At 40.2% G+C, this 24,717-nt stretch overlaps 1 long non-coding RNA gene across 2 annotated transcripts in view; it reads left to right on the forward strand.

Moving 5' to 3' along the window:
- The first annotated feature begins 4,545 nt into the window (after positions 1-4,545).
- The window catches only part of LOC129623262 (uncharacterized), a 60,180-nt gene continuing 40,008 nt past the window's right edge, over positions 4,546-24,717 (forward strand). For both annotated transcript variants that reach the window (XR_008700441.1, XR_008700440.1), the window contains exons 1-4: positions 4,546-4,943; positions 7,183-7,230; positions 12,502-12,598; positions 14,443-14,595. This is a non-coding gene — a long non-coding RNA (uncharacterized LOC129623262). The remainder of the gene's footprint in view (positions 4,944-7,182; positions 7,231-12,501; positions 12,599-14,442; positions 14,596-24,717) is intronic.

The raw sequence follows: 24,717 nt of genomic DNA on the forward strand, positions 1-24,717 counted from the left end.
GAACCCCATGGACAGAGGAGACTGGCGGGCTGCAGTCCTCAGGGTCTCAAAGAGACGGACATGACTGAAGTGACTTAGTACACGGCACAGGAGTAGATAGTCTGCTCACAAGAAAGAAAAGATGTATGAGGACTCCATGCTGACCAGGTTGTAGCTCCAGAGAGAATAGAACCTAGAGAATAGAACCATTATGTACATGGTTCTGTGGTTACACTTCTAGAATTAGACCCAAGCTCTTTTAGTTACCCTGTGTGACCCAAGAGAAGTAATCTAACCTCTCTGTGCCTGACTTTTCTCATCATTAAAATGAGAGTAATAATGGTAGCTACTTGCCAGGTTAGTGTAAGGTTAAACGAGTTATTACCTGTAGAGCAGTCAAACAGTGCTTGATATACAAGAAGTGCTCAGTGAATGCTAACCGTAAATTTTAACATTTGAAGATGCACTAAGAAGGTTAAGAATATCCTGAAAGATAACTATTCTGCTGCCTGCCCTTCCATCTGAGTGCTTAATTTATGTGGTTCTTTTTAATACAATTTTATGATTTTAATAATAAATTCATTTAATACATGAATATAATTTTATTCATTTATTTGGCTGTGCTGGGTCTTCATTGCTGCCCAGGCTTTTCTCTAGTTGCGGCAAGTGGGGGCTGCTCCCTAGCTGTGGTGCCTGGGCTTCTCATTTGGTGGCGTCTCTTGTTGTGGAGCACAGGCTCTAGGGCACTCGGGCTCCATAGTTGCAGCTCCTGGGCTCTAGAGCACAAGCTCAGTAGTTGCGGCCCTCAGGCTTAGCTGCCCCGCAGTGGAATCTTCCAAGACCAGGGATGGAACCCATGTCTCCTTCATTGGCAGGTGGATTCCTTACCATTGAGCAACCAGGGAAGCTCTATGTGGTTCTTGATGACTTTTTGATCTTTAGGAGTCATGTTTCAAAATGTGAATCATCCACAGGGTCTTACCCAAAGCTGCTCTCAATTAATGAACACTTGAGCAAGGATCCATTGGCCAGGCATACTGCCTGGGTGGGGTATCACTCCAGGGAAGAGGAAGAGGTGCTGGGCAGTGGGAAAGCTTCTGAGACAAACTTAACTCATTCACACCAAACTTAACACACCAGGTACAATTTTTCCAGTTGTGAGGAAATTCTTAAGTTTCTAGCATTTAAGTCCTAATCAGCAGAGAAAGAATGTGCCCCTATTGTTCTGTGAGAACACACAGATGGTTAGGATACATTTTCTGGCTCCTTGATTGAACCCTAGGAAGAAAAAACGTGTCTCATTCAAAAGAAGTCATGGGGACTTCCCCGGTGGTTCAAAGTGGTTAAGACTGTGCTTTTAATGTAGGGGGTGCAGGTTTGATCCCTGGTCGGGGAACTAGATCCCACACCGTGCGACTAAAAACAAAAACAAGTCGTGGAAGGGCAGGGACTCTTGAAAAAGTGGTGGAGGTTGTGACAGAGCTCATGTGAAGGAATTCAGGAGTCTTTGCTTTGGATGAAGAAGCTGAGTTAGCGTATGGCTGAAGCTGCATGCTGGCCAAGCCGGTGCTTGAGACATCAAAAGACAGGAGAGACAGGAAGGCAAGGACAGACAGACAGACACTCACACACACAATCAAAGAAGAGGCTAGTTTATAAATATATATTCTATTGAAATACCAAGTTATGTTTTATGGCTTAGTTTTTTTTCCCTAAGAGCCATCCATTTAATATGTTTTGTTTCCACTAACTTAAACAGAATCTATAATTATTCCTTTATAGATCCTCTATCCAAATACATTAAAATACTTACTATTTATCCTAGCACATTTTCCTGCTCTAACACAGTGGATTTCTCTTCCGATTAATAATACCCGGAGGATTCTGCACAAATCTAGCTTTTTGAGCTTAGGCCAATAAACATGGATCAAATGATCTCTAAGGCCTGTTTCAACTCTAAATCTCTTTCATTAAAAAAAAATTGTTTATACAAATTTTAAAGATTACTTTCCATTTATACTTACTATGAAATATTGGCTATATTCCCCGTGTTGTATATACATTCTTGAGCCTATCTTACACCTAATAGTTTGTGCCCCCTCTTCATCTACTCCCCCCCATATTGCCCCTCCTCCCCATTTGTAATCACTAGTTTGTTGTCTGTATCTGTGTTTTGCCATACTGGCTAATTTGCTGCATTTTTTAGGTTCCACATTTACATCATGTCATAGAATGTATCTGTCTGACTTATTTCATTTAGCGTAATGCCCTCCAAGTATTTTTGTTTTTGAAATACATATGTCAGAGAAAGGCATTGTAATGTTCTCAATGTTTGGCTTTTTTAGTGGTGTTGATCTTATCTCCGCTGCAAGGTTTGTTCAGTAGACCAAGAACATCTTGGTCTTTTAAAGTCACACACTGAAGAGTGGCATCTTTATTTCGAGGAGAAAGTGAAGATATGCTCGTACTAGTACAAGAAGGATCAGGTCATTCTTCATTAATAAACTTCCAAATTTTGAAAGGTTTATATTAACAAGAGTTCATTTTTGCTCTTATGACATGGCCGTCATGGGCTGGCTGCAGGCCGCACTCCACCTGCAGCATCTCATGTGAGGATATCGGGGGATGGAGCAGCCACTGTCTCAAGCATTGCTGGCTTTCATGGCTGAAGGTCAGTGCTCTGGTGGATCTTGCACTAGCAACTAAATGTTCCAGCCTGGAAGCAACACAAGCCATTTTTGCTTACAATTTATTAGACAGAATAAATCATACAGTCACCCAACTACAAGGGGTCCTGGTGTGTATAATTCTTCTCTGTGCTCTCAAGACAAGGACCTTCAACTATATGATGCAGAGATTCATGGGTTAGCTTACTTTAAAAATTCAAATAATAGAAAATTGTCACTTAGTAATACCCGATAGATAACTATTATTAATAAGCTAAGTTGGTGGGTTTTTCTAGTCCCTATCAAAGTGTACATATATGCACACATATACACACATGATTTAATTTAAAAGTATCCCACTAGAAATGCTCCTTCTATAGTCAGCTTCCCTTCTACCCTTAAGCATATAGCAAGGTTATATTTCTCCATGTCAAGACACTGAATCCACCTCTTCTCTTTTAACTGATGGGTACTATTCCACTTTATGGATAGACTATAAGTGTTTAATTCTCTAGTGTTCTTGACTGCAGCCATGAAATTAAAAGACGCTTACTCCTTGCAAGGAAAGTTATGACCAACCTAGATAGCATATTCAAAAGCAGAGACATTACTTTGCCAACAAAGGTTTGTCTAGTCAAGGCTATGGTTTTTCCTGTGGTCATGTATGGATGTGAGAGTTGGACTGTGAAGAAGGCTGAGCGCCAAAGAATTGATGCTTTTGAACTGTGGTGTTGGAGAAGACTCTTGAGAGTCCCTTGGACTGCCAGGAGATCCAACCAGTCCATTCTGAAGGAGATCAGCCCTGAGATTTCTTTGGAAGGAATGATGCTAAAGCTGAAACTCCAGTACTTTGGCCACCTCATGTGAAGAGTTGACTCATTGGAAAAGACTCTGATGCTGGGAGGGATTGGGGACAAGAGGAGAAGGGGACGACAGAGGATGAGATGGCTGGATGGCATCATTGACTTGATGTACCTGAGTCTGAGTGAACTCCGGGAGTTGGTGATGGACAGGGAGGCCTGGCGTGCTGTGATTCATGGGGTTGCAAAGAGTCGGACACGACTGAGCAACTGATCTGATCTGATCTGATCTTGCCTGGAGAATCCCAGGGATGGGGGAGCCTGGTGGGCTGCCGTCTATGGGGTCATACAGAGTCAGACACGACTGAAGTGACTTAGCAGCAGCATAGAGGCACACTCTTTCTAGTTTTTTATATTATTAAACACTGTGCAATCAGCATTCTTGAACACACAACTCAGCTAGCAGTAAATGTTTGTGACAAAAAAATAAATCGAGGAAGATAAATAATCACAGTGATATAAGACTCCAAATACATGGCTAGGGAAGAAAACAACATATTATTCAACCCTTTTTCACCTGGGTCAGCATATTTCAATGGCAGTAAAATTGTAGGAATTCCTAACTATCTTAATGTAGCATGTCATTCATTTTAGCATCTCTAGGACTCCTTTAAACTCCTGAATTCCTGTTCAAGTTAAAAAAAGTCTTGATTATAAAATTTAGCATCCCCTCTCTCATCCTTTGGGGCTTCCCAGGTGGCTCAGTGGGTAAAGAATCCACCTGCTGATGTAGGAGACTCAGGTTTGATCCCTGCATCACGAAGATCCCCTGGAGGAGGGAATGGCAACCCACTCCAGTATTCTTGCCCAGAGAATCCCATGGATAGAGGAGCCTGGCAGACTACAGTGCATGGGGTCGCAAAGAGTTGGACATGACTGAAGTGACTGAACACACACACATGCTTTGATGCTGTGGAAATAAGGTATATTGCAGTATTACTGCCTTATCTGAGAAATCTGAATCTCCTGAAAAGTGAACACGATGATAATGTGACCCTTCATTTATTTTTTATCTTCATTTCCAATTCCTCAACCCTATATACAGAATGACTAGTGATTTAAGTGAGAAATCTGAATCTAAATATCGTCAGGGTTTTAGCAGTTTAAACCAATCATGAGGACATTAGCTAGAAAAGCTCTGTGACTCCCACTGTGGAGGTGCTTACAGTCCCAAGAGGAGAGCTCTGAGCTTGATAGCTATGAGGTTTTTTTAAAAATTAATTTTTTTTATTGAAGGATAATTGCTGTCCAGAATTTTCCTGTGAGTTTTGATGGGTTAAGTAGTTTGTAGTTGGTTGTGGAGTTGTGAGGGAGCGCACCGTGGAAGATAAATGAGTTCCTCAACATCTGAACTTACTCCTCGGGCCACTCAGGTCAGCTCAGTTCTTCTTGAAGTTTTCACCGTGACCCAGTCAGCATCAGGCCTGGAGCCCCACAGGTAAGAGAAACCCCTGTGAACCAACCAAAATACTGGGGAGGGCTTGAGTAGCTTTAGCAAATTCTCACAGGGGAAAAAGTGGAGGGGGAACTATTAAAGATAGACTGGTACATCCTTATCAGGTGAGCTTTACAAGGATTCATGAAAGACAATTGGAAGCAACCAGAAAAAAATGTCTTCTTGTTTGAAAGAAAAGTTAAAGTGTTAGTCACTCAGTTGTGTCCAACTCTTTGTGATCCCATGGACTGTAGCTCCCCAGGCTCCTCTGTCCATGGAATTCTCCAGGCAAGAATACTGGAGTCGGTTGCCATTTCCTTCTCTAGGGGATCTTCCCAATCCAGGGATTGAAACTGGGTCTCCTGCATTGCGGGCAGATTCTACCGATGGAGCCACCAGCGAAGACCCTTTCTTTTCTTCTTGTTTAAGTTGATCAATTTACCTTTCAATTCAAGCTGTATATGAACTGTGCACTTTAAAAATCTATTCTATTTCAGTAGTTTTTTTTATTTTATTTATGGAGTTGTTTTCTTAGATTCTGTGTATGAGACAGGAAAAGAGAGAGAAAGGAGGAAAGTAAATGATATAATCAAAAATTATATCAAATTATTATTTCTAATTTACAAGTATAGAGTAAGGGTGTATTAGACCAGGCTGCATAGCAACCATAGAGTGGGTGGCTTAGACAATACAAATTTATTTCTCACAGCTCTGGAGGCTGGGAAATCCCAGATCAAGGCGTCACCAAGGTGAGTTTCATTCTGAGGCTTCTTCTCTTGACTTGGAGGAGGCTGCCATGTGAAGTGTACTCACATGAGCTCTTCTTTGTGAGACAGACAGAGAGGGGTAGGGCTCTCTGGTGTCACTTCTTGCAAGGCCACTAATCCCATCATGAAAGCCCCACTCTCCTGACCTCATCTAACCCTAATTTCCCAAAGATCCCATCTTCAGATACCTGCCCACTGGGGATTAGGGTACCAACACACAATTTTGGGAGGGACACAGACCTTCAGTCCACAGTGTGTGCATGTGTGCTAAGTCGTTTCAGTTGTGTCCGACTTTGTGACCCTGTGGACAGTAGCCCACAAGGCTCCTCTGTCCGTGGGATTCTCCAGGCAAGAATACTGGAGTGGGCTGCCATGCCTCCTCCAGGGGATCTTCCTGACCCAGGGGTTGAACCTGTATCTCTTAAGTCTCCTGCATTAGGAAGCAGGTTCTTCACTAACGCCAGCTGGGAAGCCCTCAGTCCTCAATAAGGGGTGTTAAATTCTTGGCTTACTCTTCAGTCCCCAAGGAGTTCCTAGAAAACTGAAGTTAAAAAAAATTATATTTGGTTAATATCTAATCTAAAAAGCACCACTATATAAATGATGCACACACAAACATTTATTGTTGTCCTCTTTATCTCACACTGGGCAGAACTTCCCTGCCTTCATTTTTACCCTCATCTCTCATGAAAAAAATCTTTGCAGATTTGTTGTTGTTTTTACAGTGCTAGATTCAGATGAAGATTAAAGAAGTAATGAGAGGCAGTGAAAAGCACACTTGAGATGCTGATCCCTGCGACCAACCCCTAGACACCCTTTGGTTTGTCAGTTCCCCTACCACTAACTATCCGAATCTTCAGTCTGACTTCATTTTGTTATCTACTTGAAATTCCACAGTTAAAGGATCGTGTGAACTAACAAGAAATAGCTTTTAAATACACAAATATTTGTGTGTGTGTGTTTAGAAGAATGTTAACAGACTTTTAAAATTATTCTGACAATAGTGAGGCTCCCAAGTTCTTTCCTTGCTGGCAAGTGGCTGAAACTAACTCTGCTGAGACCACTTCTGTGATTTGTTTGAAGGGGAGGAGATGGAGTGAGGAGTAGTGGATGTGAGGTGAAGTCAGAATGTGGCCCCACGTGTGTTCATCCCAGTACATGTCATCCTTTCAGGGTGTCAATGTTCTCATCTGTAAATGACAGATTTGGACTGGACGATCTCTAAAGCCAAATAAGAAGTTTACAAGGTGCGCATGTGGTACCTTGAAAAGTGCTTCTTCCATGAATGGGCACTCTAAATATTTGTTGGATGAGTGACATGAAGAAAGGCTATTGAAGTATCCTTGTAAAGCCCACTAGAAGTTGGGTCCGGAGTCTTGTAAAAGCGTGCCGACAGAGAATAACAACTTCCTCTCACCTGTGCTAAGATTTCCTGAGTGTGACCCCTTGTTTTTCTTCCTTTTCTTCTTTGTCAGTCTTTGCTGGCCTTGATCTTGGAGCCTGTCTGATCGTTTGCTATCACTGTAAGTAAACTGTTCACTCCCTGTAACTTGCACTTGAAAACAAACAAGGGCAGCCTCTTGCAGGAAAAGGGATGTAATTTTATGAATACAGGGAAGACAAGTACTGCTTGATTCCTGGAATTATACAAAGATCTCCTTTCCTGAGCTCAAGGTTTCACCATATTTGGTAATATAGCAAAACATCACTGAAAACCTGGGCTCTGGCCTTTAGCTTGACCTAAATAACTAAGTGACATGGCACAAAGAGCAATGCTCCCTGTACCTTGCTTTCCTTCGAGTTCTCCATTAGTCCCTTTAGAATCTAGCACAGTGCTTTCTGTACAAAGCAAATATTCAGAGCCTTGAATTATCTTTATGTAGAAAGAGTCAAGTGATGTCATTCCACTGGATTTACTAGGAACATTAGCAACAATTTTAGGTTACTTATTTTGGAAATAAGACCTTCAAGGCAAATATGAGTAGTTTGTTTCTCTTGTCTCTTTCTTGATGATCCATTAGATTAGAATGATCACAAGTATACATGGAAAGGAAGTTAAGATGCTGGAAGAACTAATAATTTTTGTCAAACAAGGAGTTGTCTGCAATCTTACTCGAGCGAGAGAAGCAAGATTTGGGGAGTGATCCATTTTCACCCACGATATGGCCACATTCTGACGATTCGGTGTTGGTGAAAGCGATTCATCCTTTCAGGGTGTCAACGTTCTCATCAGTAAATGACAGATTTGGACTGGACGATCTCTTAAGTCAAATAAGAAGTTATCATTTTTTCTTTCCTTGAACTTATTCATTTATTCAAAAACAATTAATTGAGGGCATGCAACGTGCTATGCATGTGGCATGGGGATATGGCAGTGAGTAAAATGGATAAACATACCTGCCCTGTGGAGTTTCCATTCTAGATGGAGAAAGACACACAATTAATAAATAAAAAATATAATTAAATACACATATATGTATATTTCAAAGGATGGAAAGCACAGTAGAGGGAGAAATAATGAAAGAAAGGGAAGGGGAACTTCGAAGGCAGAGTGACCTTTAAATGATGTGCTCCAGAAAGCTGTCTAGACATGCGTACTTCCAACAGGACAGGGTTGGACTTACCTAAAGAAATCCCATGTAACTGTCTTGGAGTTCATACTTTCCATGAAAAGTTTTTTTTTTAGCCAAATATATCTTTGACTTGATTTCATTTATCTATTTATCTTTCACATACAATTTTAAAAATTGAATTATAATGTACCCACAATAAAAAAAACTCCCAGATTGGCTTGATGAATATTAACAGTCACAGTGACCTGTGTAATGATCACACAAAACAAGATGTAGAACATTCCTATCATTCCATCAGGCTTCCCAGGTGGCTCAGCGGTAAAGAATTCACCTGCTAGGCAGAAGACTCAGGAGATGCCACTTATTCGATCCCTGGGTTGGGAAGATCCCCCGGAGGAGGGCATGGCAACCCACTCTAGTATTCTTGCCTGGAGAATCCCATGGACAGAGGAGCCTCTCAGGCTACAGTCCATAGGGTTGCACAGAGTTAGACATGACAAGTGACTGAGCTCATCATTACATTATTCCTCCTTCCAGTCAACTGCTTGCCCCTCCCCTGACACATAAATCAATTTTTGACATGTATAATCAAAGAGGGGCTTCCCAGGTGGCTCTAGTGGTAAAGAACTCTCCTGTCAATGCAGGAGACGTAAGATGTATGGTTCAATCCCTGGGTCTGGAGGAGGGCATGGAAACCCCTTCCAGTATTCTTGCCTGGAGAATCCCTATGGACAGAGGAGCCTGGCAAGCTATGGTCCGTGGTGTCACAAAGAACCATGCACGACGAAAGTGATTTAGCACACACATGCATAATCAAAGAGAGTTTTGCCTGTTCTCAGTCTTCATGTAAATGGAAAAGTGAAAGTCACTCAGTCGTGTCCGATTCTTTGTGACCCCATGGACTATACAGTCCATGGAATTCTCCAGGCCAGAATACTGGAGTGGGTAGCCATTCCCTTCTCCAAGAGATCTTCCCAACCCAGGGATTGAACCCAGGTCTCCCACATTGCAAGCAGATTCTTTATGAGCTAAGCCACCAATGGGAACATACTGTATATATTGGTTTGTCTCTTCTTTGCATGATTTTGAAGTTTGTCCATTATGCTTTCTGTAACAGTATTTTGTACCTTTTAATTGCTGAGGAGTATTCCATTGTATGAAGAAGGAAATGGCAAACCCATTTCCTAGTATTTTCTAGTATTGTCTGGAAAACCCCTTGGAAAGAGGAGCCTGGTGGGCTACAGTTCATGGGGTCACAAAGAGTCAGATACAGCTTAATGACTGAACACCAACAATAATTCCATTGTGTAGATTTACTTGGTTTTTAAATAGGGACTTCTCATAAATGAGAGCCTCCCTACCCCTCTCTGAAATATGGATCAGAATCTTTCTGCTGAAAGGGAAGTGTAGAACTAAAGGATCTGCCTGGTGACCTCACTGCTGGATCACCCATCATGCTTCTCATGTGTAATTAGTGTTGGTGGGCTTCTTCCCCTTCTGAGCGTCAACAGGAGGCCCTACCCTTGTCAGTATCTTGGTCTTGCCCTCCAGGCACCTGGCTATTTCAGGCTTACACTCCTGGAGTCTGGACTCACCAGGCCTTTCTCATCACCGCCAATCCATTTTCTTAGATGTGTAATCTGCCAGCCACTTCCTTTGTCCAGGCACCTCCAAATGCTGCAGGATGGAGCTGCAATCCCACGTCCTTAGCTGCAGTATCTGGCACTAAGGAGTTCGGTTTTATACTTAACTAGTTTGAAGGAATTCCGCCTGGGCTCCCCCTTTATTTAGCTCATGGCTCTTTTTTCTCATCCCACTTGCTCCTTTGAATGTCAGGATGGGCAGAATGGGGTAGCTGAGGTTTAGAAGGGTGGAGAAACTGTTCATCTTAGGGCTTGTCTTTGAAAAGCATTTCATCTTCCTTTTGATCAGTTACTGAATAGAGCAAGCCTGGCTTATCTGAGGAGGTGTTACAGTGTGAAAAAGGCATACTCTATGGGTGTTTGGAGGATGCATAACTCCAAGTGCACAGGTTTAAAAAAAATGGTAAATTATTTTTCTAGAGAAATACTGCATTTTGAAGGGTGATGTGGCACAGGGTCCAGTTAGCTGACACATGATCTCCTGCAGGTACTGTACTCTGCATCTCTGGTGCAGTGAAGCAGGCCATTAGCACCAGGGAGAGGCCTGGGACTAGCCAGAGGTATTTGGCTGTCACCACCTGTCTTAAACTCCATTCATTAGTTTCTTTAACATTTGCCTCAGCTATTTACATAGGATTCCTGAGCAGCAAGAAGGGAAATATCAGGGCAACCAAGCCATGGTTGGAGCTATGAAGTGTATAGTTAGAGGACTGGTTTTATCTGACTGTTCTTTCCTTCCCCATGACGTTGATTATTTCTTCTCTTGAAAATCAGGCTTTCAATGGGTGACTGTACTGTGGTATATTCCTATGGTAGAATAATATGTGAAAATCAAAAATGAATAAGCTAGAACAACACTTAGCAAAGTGTAGTCATTTTGTATCCAAAAAAATTATGGAGTTAAAAAACCTGAAAATTATATATGTACAATATGGCACTATTTATGCAAAAATTTTAAATATGCAAAATGATCCTGTATGTCATCTAGAGAAATTTACATATTATAGCAGTTTAAAAATATGCTTTTGGATGATAACCTCCAAATTCAGAATCAGTGTTCCCTCTGGTGGGGATTTGGAGAGGAATACATCTGGGAGGGGACCACAAGGAACTACAGTTATGCTTATAGTAGTTAATTTTGGGGCAGGGCGTTTCCCCGACACTGTGTGGTATATGGGATCTTAATTTCCCCACCAGGAATGGGACCTGGACCCTGCATTAAGAAGGCAGAGTCTTAACAACTGGAGCACAAGGGAAGTCCCAGTATTTAATTGCTGGATGGTGACCCCAAAGGCATTCTATATTGTTATTTATATGTTTTTATATATTAAAATATTTTATGATAAATAAATAAAAATTGTTCATTGCAGTAAGATGATAATTGGTTTTTATTCTCTATATTTATTAAATTTCTGATATTCATTCATTTTCACCAGTTGCCTAATTATAGATTTTGGTTAAGAAATGAAGTTTGGGGGAGGGGTGCTCTTAGATTTCAAAATTTATGTCAATGAATTGTTCTTAGAAGGCAGGTTTACCTTCTCAAATAAATACGTGGTATTATGTCAACCTAATTGGCACCCCACTCCAGTACTCTTGCCTGGAAAATCCCATGGACGGAGGAGCCTGGTAGGTTGCAGTCCATGGGGTCGCTAGGAGTCAGACACAACTGAGTGACTTCACTTTCACTTTTCACTTTCATGCATTGGAGAAGGAAATGGCAACCTACTCCAGTGTTCTTGCCTGGAGAAGCCCGGGGACGGGGAAGCCTGATGGGCTGCCGTCTGTGGGGTCACACGGAGTCGGACACGACTGAAACGACTTAGCAGCAATTAATGATGTGGAACACAGGATTTTAAATAAATGCTGCTGTAACTCTTTTTTTCCCCAAATAATTCTATAATTTACTCATTGATTAAGTGTTATTAAGACTACTATGTTATACTGGGATAAGTAACATGATGTGTTGAGATGGAGAAAAATTTACTCAACAAAATGTAAAATACACAATGCAAAACAAAAGTATTTTAGCCAATTTCCAAAGAGGAAATGCAGCAAAGTACAATGTGCTTAAACCCATTGTGAACAGCCATACTAGAGAATGAATGAGTGTGGTTTGCTGAGCTATTTTAGACTTGTCTCAGTCTGGGATGGGGTGGCAGGAGCTGGATTTGGGTCAGGGCCTTCTGTAGCTGAGAGCAACAAACCTCTTAAACTCTGTCCAGTCCCATCTGCATTCTCCTTTCCTGGGTTTCTGGATTCCTAAGGTTTGTTCCCTGAGAATCTACAAAAGCCATTCTGAACTAGGGATCCCCTCCCCACTCTCTGAGCTGGTCCAGAGCTGTGGGTGATGTTGACATCCAGCATGCATGAGGATGCAAAGGGGCACCCTATGAAAATGGAGATGTAAAGGCAGAGGAAGAGAAATGATGCAATTTCTTTTCCAGCTGAGGAGAAGGATAGCAGAAATGAACGAGATCTGGGAGGAAATTTATATTAGGGGATAAACAAATGAGTTTTGTGCCCGCCTCTTTAAGTCTCTTCAATGCCGTGTTCATTTCTCTTTTTTGATTACCAGGTAGTGCTGTCCTCAGTCTCTTGGGGCATACTTCTTTCCGGTTCTGGCACAAACTACCCCTCAGGGCTTAAAGACATGCAGATGACAGATGATCAAGGTATGCATCTCTTAATCAAGCTGCCGTATTCGCCCATCTAAAGAGCTGTTTAAAAAAACACATCTAGCAGATCTCAGCCTCCAATATTCACATCTTATTTACTCCAACTTTCACTTTTGAAAAATCTAAAGAAATTCGCATGCAGGCTGTGACCAAAGGAGAGGACAAGCTAAAAATTCCCTCTGCAGGGGAAGGACATTTCTTTATTTTAAATTCAGCTGCTGATTTTATTAGCTGCTGTCCTGACCTTTCAGCCAGCTTAAGGATTGTTTACATTAACATTGAAAATGTAAACTTGCATGGCCAGGGTGCTTTTCTAAATGACACTCTTTAGATAGCTTTTCATTTGTTGGATGATAATTACTATTTTTTTTTCCTCTTTTGGCTTTAACGTGGAAGGAAAGTAGTATGGCACAGTTTCCTTCTCTGTTAACAGACTGAGCACTTGCCATATGTCCAGCCCCGGACATTGTCTTTCTACCCAATTTTATCCTTCTGCCAAGAGAGCAAAATCACATTTCAAAAATATTATTTCCACCTTGTACACTGTTGGTGGGAATGTAAATTTGTGCCGTCATTATGGAAGATGGTATTAAGGTTTCCCCCAAAAAACCCAAAATAGAATTACTGTAGAATCCAGCGGTTCCATTCCTGGGTATATATCCAAAAAAAAACAAAAACAAAACCCCAAAACATTAATTCAAAAAGATACATGCACCTCAATGTTTCTAGAAGCATTATTTACAATTGCTAAGATATGGAAGCAACTTATGTATCTATCAACAGATAGATGGATAAAGAAGATGTGATATATATGTATATGTAAAATGGAATACTGCTCAGCCATAAAAGAAAATGAAAACTTGCCATTTGCAGCAACATGGATGGACTTGGAGGGTATTATGCTCAGTGAAGTAAGTCAGACAGAGAAAGACAAATACTATATGATATCACTTACATGTAGAATCTTAAAAAGTACAAGGAACTAGGGAATATAACAGAAAAGAAGCAGACTCACAGATACAGAGAACAATCTAGTGGTTATCAATGTGTGTGGGGGGCAGTATAGGGGTGTGGGTGGAAGTTACAAACCATTGGGTGTAAGATAAGCCATAAGGATGTATTGTATAACGTGCAGAATATAGCCCAGTATTTCCTGATACCTATAAATGGAGTTTAACCTTTAAAAATTGCATAACAATTAAAAAAATATTTCCACATGTCTACAGATAGACCACGAAACAAAGCAGTTTTAGTCCTGGTGTTCTAGAAGATTCAACTTGTTTTACTTGTGCTTATATTTTCCTCGGGAAAAAGTAATTTCATAGTGAAATGCTATGGATGTAGGACGGGATTCCACGAGTAGGAGATGAACAAAAATTCTTGCCTGGTAAATTTCTAAGTAAGTCCCTCTAGAAATGTTCTGTTTGGGAACACTTCATGGAACTTCAGGGCTAAATTGATCCCCTTCGCTGGAAGTCACTCAACAGTGACTTTGCAAAGCAGCTGATCCTCTTCAACCAAAATTTGGAGCTCTCACTTAGAGAGAGGTACAGGACAGAAAATGATGTAGGTATTTGACTGTTCCTGACATTCCTTCTAGTCAGAAAATTCAGATCTTCCTTGAGCTGTGATGAAATGCCACAGTAATTAGCCAGATTTCTACCTCACTTGGCGTAGTACGTAATATGCCTTAATAAATATTTCAAACTCACTACTATATGTATTGAATGGTTTGCTCTAAACCAGTGTAATCCGCTCAATCAAAAACCATTTAGATATTTAAAAATAAAATGGACTGCTATTATACAATTGACAATTCCCCCTTTTTGTGTACTCAACAGGTGTCAGGCCCCTCCAAGGTGTTTTTCATATCTTATTTCTAACCATGGTAAAATCCAGAGAGGTGGGCATTGTTATACCTATTTCAGAGATGAAGAAACTGACCTTGAGAAACAGCAACTGACCTGCTAACTTACACAGACAGAAATTGGCAGGTAAGGAAAGTCACCTCTTATCTGATGCTGGAGTTAACCCTCTGTCCACTTTACCAAACCTCTTCCATGTTCAAAACCATCAACACGGTCACTGAGTACCTGATTAGGTAAATGCAGTTCCGAATCCATTTGTCTTGTTTAGAACAACCGAGACAGAGATGCATTTCATTGGCTTGACCGAGGATAAGTGCGTTACAATTAGCTGTGTTTCATGTTTTGTGGGCCTTATCTTCAGAAAGCATCTTTGACAGTTTGCCTTTTGATAATGCACAGGATGTGGGAGGGATCTTGCCAAAATGACATGCTTCCTAGTATTGACCCTTTGCAGAGGGTTTTTGGTTGTTTTTCTAATCATTACATCGGCTGTTAACCTGGATAGTTTACTCTCTTAGCTAATGTACCCTTGGACAAATTTTAATTTTCAATCTTGCCAGCTACAAAAAATTGACAAGAAAACACATAAATATTACACCTAACCCAGCAGTCCTTTCAATGGCAGAATTGTTTCTTCATGGTACAAAAGAGACTTTCTATCTGCCACTTATATAAAATAAGCCCCGATTTGGGATTGTTTTTGGAGGGCAAAGGGTGCTGCTGCTTATCTGATTGCACTTAGTGATACATTTTTATCTATGATTTATACAACCTGACATTGATGTTCATTTAGCTCACATTACAAGCGAAGTAATTCACTCCTTAATGAAATGTACCCTATATGACATATTGACCATGCGAGCTGACAATCATGGCTCTAAAACAGGCCTAGGTAACATTTTCTTTTAAGTAGGCTGTCAGTTAACAAACTTAAAAACAAGGCCTGCTGACCTGCCGTTCTTCCAGAAGTATCAGAGAAGCACATACTAACATCAACTATTGAAATGGAGGGAAAGAGCAAAAAAAAAAAAAAAAAATGCATGTATTCAATGTTGTTCAGATGAACAGCCTTTCTATGAATTTATGCAATATTCCCTCCAACTTTTTATTTTGAAAAAAACTTTCAAGCCTATAGAAAAGGGGAAAACATAGCCCCATGAATATCTGTATACCTTTCACCTAGATTCAACTAATTGTTAATATTTTGTCACCTTTGTGCACTCTGTGTGTGTGTGCATTTGTATCATTTTAGAGTAAATTCAGATACCATGACTCTTCACTCCTAAAATGCTTCAGCTTGTATCCTGTGATGATCAGAGCATCCTCCCATATAACTAAAGTGCCATTAACACACGACTAAGAAAATGGACAATGCAATAATATAATCTAATATATAGTTTATATTCCAGTTCCCCCAATTGTCCCCAAAATGTATTTTAAAGCTATCTTTTTAAAATGAAGAATTGAATCAAAATTTACACTTTGCATTTGGTTGTTAAGTATTTATTCAGAATTTCACCAGTAAAATTATCAAATATATATAGTTTTAATTTTATATATAAAATTATACAGAATTTTACCAGTAAAAATGAAAACAGCTTTGATCCATAATGATCTGAAAAGACTATTGATAAACTGTTAGGAATGCTTTATACCAAAGTGTTTCTAATAGATTCTACTTACAAAGTATGTAATCCATCTTAGTGGTCATTTTTTTTTCCCTAACGTATTTCAATCTATTTCCCTTTACTATATTTAAATTGGTGGACATGGGGAAATAGTATTACTGATTTAAAAAATTTCAGTCTCAGAGAGATATATGTTTTATTCTAAGGTTTCAAAATTGTTGTTGGATTAAAATCCCAATCTAGAGGATTCATTCCAGCCCTACACCTAAAGGGAAAAGAATCATGAACTTTTCTGCTTAAAGCAGAGCTTTTCAGAGATATATTTAGAATGAATTACAAGTTTCAGATAATTGAGTTTTCTTCTAACTTAGACTTCTACTTATTTTCTTGAAAGCAAAATGTGTTAAATTAAAAATGGAAAGGAAAATTAATTTAAAGAACATTCACTGGGGCAAATGATGATTTTATTATTGCCATGGATATTCAAAGATCAAGTTTAAAGGAATGTGATTGAATTCAGTGTCACAAATGTACTTCTCATGTATAATAACATGTATCTAAGGTTTTGTTGCTAAAGCTGAAACTCCAGTACTTTGGCCACCTCATGCGAAGAGTTGACTCATTGGAAAAGACTCTGATGCTGGGAGGGATTAGGGGCAGGAGGAGAAGGGGACGACAGAGGATGAGATGGCTGGATGGCATCACCGACTCGATGGACTTGAGTTTGAGTGAACTCCGGGAGTTGGTGATGGACAGGGAGGCCTGGCGTGCTGTGATTCATGGGGTCACAAAGAGTCGGACACGACTGAGCGACTGAACTGACTGACTGACTGAAGGTTTTGTAAAGTGGCTGTAGAACTGCTTTAGAGTTGTACTTAAATACTGAGAAGTTGCGTTTTGTAAGTTACAGTTTGTGTGGATCCTATGTACTCTATTTTATATTTTCATCTGCAGTGCAAAAATGTTTGCAGAAAATAGAAGAGGGGAATTGTGACCTTTTATGTTCACTTGGTAGAAGACAATAACTTTGTTTTCAAAGTAGCAAAACAATATTATCCTTTTTCATATTAAATCATAAAAAGGCTTATGTTCAATTTAATATATTTAAAAAAACAGCCCCCCCCACCAAATCCTTGTCCACTGGTGATTATTATTGAATTTTAAAATTAACTAGAATATTTTTCCTCCATAGTAGAAAAAAGTGGAGAAAATATAGTAGAAAAAGACATATTTCATCACATGTAAGACATATTTTCACCTTTTAATATCTGAAATAAAGCTGTATCTTGAAAGAGAGATCACAAAAATTTTAAACTAGTACTTTCCTTTCTTAGTGATATTGTATAAAGTAATTGTGCTTCTTATAGTCGATGGTTTCTTACTTTCCATGAAATATAATGCTGAACAATATAATATGCCATACTATATATACCATCTATGAGAATTCATAGCAAAGGGACGTCGTTTTTATGAGCATTGTAGTACTGAGTATTTTTATGGTTGAGAAATTAGACACGTGGTCCCAAAGACCTTATCATACAAAGGATGGTTTGTGTGTGCTGTGCTATGCTAAGTCGCTTCAGACGTGTCTGACTTTTTGTGACCCTGTGGACCTTAGCCCATCAGACTCTTCTGTCCATGGGATTCTCCAGGCAAGAATACTGGAATGGGTTGCCATGACCTCCTCCAGGGAAAGTATGGTTTATCTTTGGATAAATCAACAAACAGTAAATTAGATTTACTCAGAAATATTAGTGGCTGACTTATCAAGTGCCTTTTTGAGGAATATAATTGACTGGTTTTAACCTAGTCAGCGCCTGCATTTCTATTTCTGGTTTTGGTTGAATTTATTTAGAGGGTATCAACTTTTCATTCAGAGCATCTACCATTTCTATTACCATAAATAAGGCTCTCAAAGCCCAGGCAATGTGGATGTCAGCCTGGTATCCACTCACTCTGAGAAGCAGGTTTCTATAGACAAACTTTTTGCTACTGAAAACAATGTTAATAGTGGAAGGACGAATTCACAGATTATTTTGAAGACACTAAACTTGTAGTCATGGTGTTTCTTTGTATTTAAGAAGGTGAAAACTAGCTGAATTCTTCTATTGGATAACATGTGGTAGACCAGGGAAAACAACTGTTTCAGCATCGTGGGAGATTTTGGACCCTGGATAACAGTGGTGTTATAGAAGATGGAAGATGTGTGTTGTCATGAGGGCTTCCCACCTGTTCTGGTCCGTAGAGGCTTCCAGGGGTACATGCACAGGTCCTGGTAACAGTGCACAGCTTTCATGTAATTTAGGGTTATTCTGGCCTCTCAAGTAAAACTTCTGTGTTGAAAATATAGCTTCAAAAGACTACATTGCTACTATCATGAACCAGTGGGCAAATTCATGGCCCAAGCCAGCCTGATGGAGTGGGGCTGCAATTCTGGAATGTCACCTCAGAGTGTGCAGAGAACCTTAACTGATTCTTGAAAAACTGGAGGCATCCAGATAGTTTTCTATAATGAATCCAAGATCCTCTTAGATAAACATTTTTTCCCAGACTCCTGGACACCACCAAGGCCTGTATGACAGAGGCTTTACTTTTTATTTTTGAGTACTTTTTCTCAAAATCTACCTACAAACATAAAAAAATACATAAATTATAAGGCCAGCTAGTGAATTTTCACAAACTGAATGCACCTGCAGGCAGTCTTGGGCTCAAACATCAGAACATTAACTGCTTCACTTCGTCCTGTTGCCTCCCTCATGCCCCTTCAATTCAACTTCCCCAAGGGGAATTTTTTAATTTAATTTTATTGGAGGATAATGGCTTTACAATATTGTGTTAGTGTCTGCCATACATCAGCATGAATCAGCCACAGGTCTACACATGTGCCCTCCCTCCTGAACCCCCTCCCACTCCCCTCTCCATCCCACCCCTCTAGGTTGTCACAGAGCACTGGGTTGAACTCCTTGTGTTGCACAGCAAATTCTACCTTGCTATCTATTTTACATATGATTATGTATGTTTCCATACTGTTCTCTCAGTCTGTCCCACCCTCTCCTTCCTCCACTGTGCCACAAGTCTGTGCTCTATGTCTGTTGTCGCCATTGCTGCCCCGCAAGTAGGTTCATCAGTACCATCCCTCTAGATCCCATACACGTGCATTCATATACAATATTTGTCTTTCTCTTTCTGACTTACTTCACTCCGTATAATAGACCCTAGGTTCATCCAGCTCATTAGGATGGACACAAGGGAAATCTTTGTAACTCTCTGGTTTTAATCTCCATGAAGGAGCCTGTTTCTTCATTTTGCCCTGCCCCATTAATTAAACGGCCACAAATTCTTCTTCATCTTTCTGGTAAGGTCAGTCGCTCAGTCATGTCTGACTCTTTGCGACCCAATGGACTTTAGCACACCAGGCTTCCCTGTCCATCACTAACTTCCGGATCCTGCTCACACTCGTGTGCATTGCATTGGTGATGTCATGCAACCATCTCATCCTCTGTCGTCCCCTTCTCCTCCTGCCCTCAATCTTTCCCAGCATCAGGGCCTTTTCAAATGAGTTGGTTCTTCGCATCAGGTGGCCAAAGTATTGGAGTTTCAGCTTCAGCATCAGTCCTTCCAATGAATATTCAGGACCGATTTCCTTTAGGATTGACTGGTTGGATCTCCTTGCAGTTCAAGGGACTCTCAAGTCTCTTATCCAACACCACAGTTCAAAAGTATCAATTCTTCGGTGCTCAACTTTCTTTATAGTCCAACTCTCACATTCATACATGACTACTGGAAAAACCATAGCTTGCAGAGAAAAGGCTACTTCATGCTCAGTTTCAGAAGGAAACCACTGAGAAAAAAATAAAATAGGATGTTGGGGTCATCTCCCAAAAGCATTATAATAGAGGCAGAAGGGGTGGTCCTGAGATAAGGATACAGTCATGCTGATACGGATACCTTAGATATGGCAAAGGGAACGTTGGGGTTTTCTGAGTCACGTAGGCAGAGAATCTAAATGCCTTTAAATGCTGGGGAAAGTGATAAGTTAGGAGGAAATCTTGGAAAATGAATTTTTTTTAATGTTAAAAAGTGATGTGTGGACCACCTTCTATATCCACTTGTCTTATTGTCTACAATGTGTGCATGGCAAGTCGCTGCAGTTGCGTCCAACTCTTTGTGACCCTATGGACTGTAGCCCACCAGCCTCCTCTGTTCCATGAGATTCTCCAGGCAAGAATACTGGAGTGGATTGCCATCCCCTCCTCCAGGGGATCTTCCTGACCCAGGGATAAAACTGGCATCTCTTATGTCTGCTGCATTGGCAGGCTGGTTCTTTACCACTAGCACCACCCAGGAATTCCCCTTATTGTCTACATGAGCTCCCAAATGTGATCAGTGCTAGGCTCAGAAAAAAAGAAAAAACAAAACTCTTGTGAAATAGTTTCTTGCTGTTAATAGGAGAGTAAGAGGAGTTGCACCGGGTGGTGGGGGGTGGGCAGGCGGAAGGAGTGGAGAGTTTAATTTAGTCTCAGCTCCCAATGTTGGGGGGTGGTGTGGAAGGAAATGGACTAGAACCATCAACTCCTTCCTACGAACTGTCAGTACAGACTAGGAAAATAATGCTAGAGATGTTAATATTTGACTCCAAAGCTTTTGACTGTGTGTGACTGGGCAATGGGGTGGGGTTGGACATGTCACTGAAATTTGCAAATGATGCATACCCACCATTCTGAGAACTGTATCCCCTGCCTGTATGATTTAGCATGACAACCAGATTACATTTATACAATTAATTAATGTTTGCTTGACCACTTTTATCCAATTTCTTTCCATAGCACATAAAAGAGAACCTGACATAAATTTCTCTTTCAAAACAATTGACTTAGCAACTGCTGACCTTCTGTTCTGTCATTCTAAGGATTGATTGGATATTGTTGAATTGTTTCATTCTACAGTAATTAAACATAAAATTAATTATGCTAGTAACCCATTATTTCTCTGAACCAAGGACTAAGTCATTTGTTTTCGCTTGGTTACTCTGAGAATCTGCCATCAGATGAGCAGGCAAAAAGAAAATCAGACTGTTGGAAAACGGAAACTAAATATTTTTAAGGCACATTTTAATGGCAAAAATATAATCTGAAAGCTGCTGATTTCCATATGCATAACATATTGAATTTGTTTAATGTAATTTAAGCCATAAATCTCTTACCTTATGATTTGGTCATTTAAATATTTTCTCAGGTGGCTAATCATTTAGAAAACATGTCAAATAAGAATATATGTTAAGAAAGAGAGATAGATGGATAAGACCAGAAGCATCACTAAAGTCATCATGAATCTCTAATTCTCGATCTGGTTTGCTGCTCAACCGAAATGAAATTTAGTTCACGAGTCATTTTCTTTGTTGGTTTTGTGTAGAAAATGCTTAAAATTACCCTGATATTATGAGCATTGAGTCTGGTGCTGAGAGGCACACAAGCCTGACAGGACTAAATTATCAAAATGTATGTGCTGGGAGAAACCAAAATAGGTTTTTGTGGTTTTCATTAGTGCAGGTCATATTAATTTAATTAACATGATTGAAGATAATATTACTGGATGAGCGCAGCAGATACCTAGCATTGACCTATTACTCACCCGTAGGCTATAAAATGATGCACCTGACAAATGGGTATGCAATCTCATATATTTAATATTTTGGTTAAACATTTTTATATATATTTTTTGCTCTGGGTTTCACTATGGCTTTGGGGTATGTTGGTGCACTTCATTAGAAAAAATTCTTGGTGTTTTTCAAAATTCATGACTATGATGAGCATTTTCAATATTGAGCAAATTTTTGTATTATATGTATTCTATTATTCAATATTATTATTAATAATATTCAAAATAATATATATTTTACATGTAGTATAGTTATGTTAAAGTGTTTGTTAATCACTCAGTCATGTTTGACTCTTCATGACCTCATGGACTGTAGCCCACCAGGCTCCTCTGTCCACTCTGTCTGGAGTGGGTAGGCATTCCCTTCTCCAGCGGGTCTTCGTGACCCAGGGGTCAAAACAGTCTCCCGCATTTCAGGCAGATTCTTTACCAACTGAGCCACCAATACTTTCTGCAATGTGGACTCTCCTATATCTATTGTTTTCTTTGCTGTGTTCCCCTTCCTTTCATCTGGCAACTGTAGCTCTTCCATATGCTGGAATCTTCTCCTAATGTGCCTGTGGTTCTATCTGGGGCTGTGATCTCTCACTCTTCTGGCCACAGGGATAGGCGTGGGACCCAAGAGAACTAATTCACAGCCCTTTACAGGATTTGTCCAGTTGAAAATTAAGAGGAATGTTCTGTGGCAAACAAGTTGTCTACTGATGTTTATTTCCTCCCTTTTACCTTATAAACAAAGTCGTACTTTTTTATTTTTAAGATGGGAATGTTCCCAGTTGAAAATCCTCCTCTCCTCATACAGTCCTGGAACCACAGACGTTCTTATCCACCGTATGTGGCCAGTGTGATATAAATGGAAATCCGCTGTATAGGGCTTCTGGAAAATTATTGTCCTAATGAAAGGGGTCACACTTAGCTGACGAGTGGCTTTTGCCCTCACTCCTCTCCCTTCTACTGGAAACTTGCGCAGAGCGATGTCTTCAGCCTGCTCAGAACAGTGGAGTAGTACTTGGGAGGACCTTGATTCTTTGAGAACAGCTCAAGGATCTGCACCAGCCTGAGTCTGCTCACCTTCATAATTCTTGTTATGTCAGAAAAAGAAAACCTCTATTTACTTACCTTACTGTGTGTGAGTTGCTGTTACGTTCAGAAGGACACGGTCCTAATGGGTATGGTCCTTTCCCGATGTTAAGGCTGCTTACAGAGAAGGTCAGGGAAGCCTGGAGTGCTGCAGTCCATGGAGTCGCAAAGAGTCAGACATGACTGAGCGACTGAACAGCAGCAGAGAAGGTCAGTCTAAGCAAATGAAGTCAATCCACAGAAGAAAGAGTCAAGAGATCAAGAACAAGGCCAGATCTTCAAGTCTCTCATGTCCAGAATTTCTCTGCAGCCTGGGGCTATGTTAGATGAACTAATGGAATCCTAACCTGCCAAGTTTCTTCAAGTTTGGTTTCTTTCTGTTACTCACAAATAACAGAATTTCTGGGGATATGGAAATAAAGACAAACACTTTCTCCATTCAGTAAATATCCCAAACCTACTAGAGCTTCCCTTAGCTCCTGTCTGTTGGGATGGGAAGGAAGAACTGGGGTTCTGGATTTGATGGTGCTTGTTGCGGAAGCACCGTCATGGAATGTCACCTTACATTTCTGAATCTCAGTTTCCTCATCTTCAAAATAACGGTAGTGGATTAGATGACCCCTAAGATCCTTTCAGTTCTGAATCACTATGATCCCATGATAATTTTCCACAGCATCAGCTAGGAACTTAAGTATGGAATACATAAATCAGTTGAAAAGAAATGCATTTAGAGATTTTCCACGAATGCCTGCTTCTACAGCTTAATGAAAAAGCAAGAAGTCAGGGAACAAGTAAAATTTGCTGTAGATGTAGTCACACAGGCCCAAAGTGTTTTTGTCTAAGAAGGTGATATTTACAGAGTGAAGGAATGAGATAGATTTTCCTGAAGATTAAATGACTTCTAAGCATCAACGTTGAGGTTTGAAGAGGATTCATCACATACTCAAAACCATCATAATAACAATAATTACTGCGAGTTATGTGCTATGAACTCTGCTTGGCATTTTGCACCAATTATCCCATTATGTCCTCATAATGATGCTTTCAGATATATGATCACGTTTCCATTTTATAGTTCTTTATTTTATTATTTTTGTTATAATCTGTGTAAGTCCCCTTTTGAAATAATTGGAGCTTAGTATTTCTTTCTTCTTTTTTTAAATAAAGCAGGGAAATCTGAATACCAAAGTTAACTCCAAAGTTATTTCTCCATTTCTCATTATACCTTAAAGGAAATAAAAAGTTTCAAAGGAAAAGTTGATTGGGAGTTAATTGTAAAGTTGCATCCAAAGCAATTTAGTTTATTAATATGCCACTACAAGAGAGGCTTTTTCCACTGCACAGTCAGGTCAGTTGAAATTCAGAAATGTTCACTGAAGCAAAGTTGTGTTGACCTGGGAGAAAACATGGATGGCCAAAAATCTATTTACAAAATTTTCTTGGTAACAAATGTTGAATTTGACTTCAGTTCAGTTCAGTTCAGTTCAGTCGCTCAGTCATGTCTGACTCTTTGTGACCCCATGAACCACAGCACACCAGGCCTCCCTGTCCATCACCAACTCCAGCAGTTTACCCAAAATCATGTCCATTGAGTCAGTGATGCCATCCAACCATCTCATCCTCTGTCGTCCCCTTCTCTGCCTGCCCTCAATCTTTCCCAGCATCAGGGTCTTTTCAAATGAGTCAACTCTTTGCATCAGGTGGCCAAAGTATTGGAGTTTCAGCTTCAGCATCAGTCCTTCCAATGAACACCCAGGACTGATCTCCTTTAGGATGGACTGGTTGGATCTCCTTGCAGTCCAAGGGACTCTCAAGAGTCTTCTCCAACACCACAGTTCAAAAGCATCAATTCTTTGGCTTTCAGCTTTCTTTGTAGTCCAAC

This window comes from Bubalus kerabau, chromosome 11 (assembly GCF_029407905.1).
Source record: "Bubalus kerabau isolate K-KA32 ecotype Philippines breed swamp buffalo chromosome 11, PCC_UOA_SB_1v2, whole genome shotgun sequence".
NCBI classification, from domain to species: Eukaryota; Metazoa; Chordata; class Mammalia; order Artiodactyla; family Bovidae; genus Bubalus; species Bubalus kerabau.